The sequence below is a fragment of the Dasypus novemcinctus genome, chromosome 26 (assembly GCF_030445035.2).
Source record: "Dasypus novemcinctus isolate mDasNov1 chromosome 26, mDasNov1.1.hap2, whole genome shotgun sequence".
NCBI lineage: Eukaryota > Metazoa > Chordata > Mammalia > Cingulata > Dasypodidae > Dasypus > Dasypus novemcinctus.
This window is the reverse complement of record NC_080698.1, coordinates 23,335,469-23,337,500: the sequence shown is the minus strand read 5'-3', so window position 1 is coordinate 23,337,500 and position 2,032 is coordinate 23,335,469.

The following is a 2,032-nucleotide window of genomic DNA, read 5'->3' as shown; positions in this document are numbered from 1 at the left end:
CTGCCCAGGAGTGGCGCCACACACATAGAGAGGTGACGCAGCAAGATGGCGCAACAAAGTGAGACAGATTCCGAGTGTTGCTGACAAGAATATAAGGGGACACAGAAGAACACACAGCAAATGGACACTGAGAGCAGACAACTGGTGGGGGGGGAGGGCAGGGAAGGGAAGAGAAATAATAAAAAATAAATTTAAAAAAATTTAAAGTTCAAACAATATCAAAGTACATCGGAAATAAATTTCTACTCTTTCCCATTTGATTATTCAGAGATAATTATTATGTACAATATCTTTTTAGACCTTTTCCTTTCATATACATCCATGTATGCATATTTTTAATTTTTAATTTTTAATTTTTTTCATGCATGCATATTGATTTGAAAAGCCAACATACCATATACTAAATTGCATCAGTTTTTTTGTTTTCTGAGTCTTCATTTCTCCTTCACTTTTTATTTTTATTTTATTTTATTAAAAATTTATTTTTTATTTATTTCTCTCCCCTTCCCCCCCACCCCCACCCCCACCCCCTGTTGTCTGCTCTCTGTGTCCATTTGCTGTGTATTCTTTGTTCACTTCTGTTGTTGTGAGTGGCATAGGAATCTGTGTTTCTTTTTGTTGCATCATCTTGTTGTGTTAGCTCTCCGTATGTGCGGCGCCATTCCTGGGCAGGTTGCACTTTCTTTCACACTGGGCAGCTCTCCTTACAGGGTGCACTCCTTGCGCATGGGGCTCCCCTACACGGGGGACACCCCTGTGTGGCATGGCACTCCTTGTGCGCATCAGCACTGCGCATGGGCCAGCTCCACACGGATCAAGGAGGCCCGGGGTTTGAACCGTGGACCTCCCATGTGGTAGACGGACACCCTATCCACTGGGCCAAGTCTGCTTCCCTCTCCTTCACTTTTTAAAAAACTTTTTAGTAGCACCATTTGTAGAATTCAAAATTTCCCATTGTAACCATTTTTAAGTGGTATTAATTGTGTTTACAATATCGTGATGCCATCAACAACCTCCTTTACTCTAACTTTATGATCAATTCAAAGAAAAACTCTGCACCCATTAGGTAGTAATTTCCCCTCCTTCCCTTCTGACTTGTAATCTATTGTCTGTCTCTATGAAATGTGCTTATTCTAGGTATTTCATGTATGTAAGATCATACAATATTCGTCCTTTCATGCTTGTCTTATTTCACTCAACATGATGTCTTCATGGTTCATGCATGTTATAGCAGGTACCAGAACTTCATTACTTTTTTACAATGGAATCATCCATTATGTGTATATACCATATTTTGTTTATCCATTCATCTGTTGATGGACACTTGGGTTGCCTCTATCTTTTGGCTATTGTGAATAATGCTGTTGTAAACACTGGTGTGCAAATTTCTATTTGAGTCCCTACTTTCAATTCTTTGGAATATATACCAAGAAGTGGGATTGATTGCTGGGTCATATGGCAATTCTATGTTCAATTTTCTGAGGAACTGCCAAACTAATTTCACAATAACTGCACACGTCTACAGTGCCACCAACAATGTATAAAGAATCCAGGGTCCAGTTTCTCTGTATCCTCACTAGTATGTGCTATTTTCTGTTGTTTGTGTTGTTTTAATAGCCATCCTAGTGGGTGTGAAGTGATTGTTCATTGTGGTTTTGATTTCTATTTCCCTGATAGCCAATGAGGTTGAGCATCTTTTCATGTGTCTATTGGCCATTTGTATATCTTCTTTGGATTTTTAAAATTGGATTGTCTTTTGGTTGTTCAGTTATAGCAGTTCTTTGTATATTTGGATATTAAATCCATATCAGATATATAGTTAGCAATTATTTTTTCCCTTTCTATAGGTTGTCTTTTCACTGTCTTGACAGTGTCCTTTGATGTACAGAAGTTTTAAATTTTGATGAGTCCATTTAATCAATTTCTGTTGTTACTACTTGTGCTTTTTGTGTCATCTCTAAGAAATCACTAGTAAATCCAAGAGTAAGAAGGCTTGCCCATGTGTTTTCTTCTAAGAGTTTGATGATTTTAG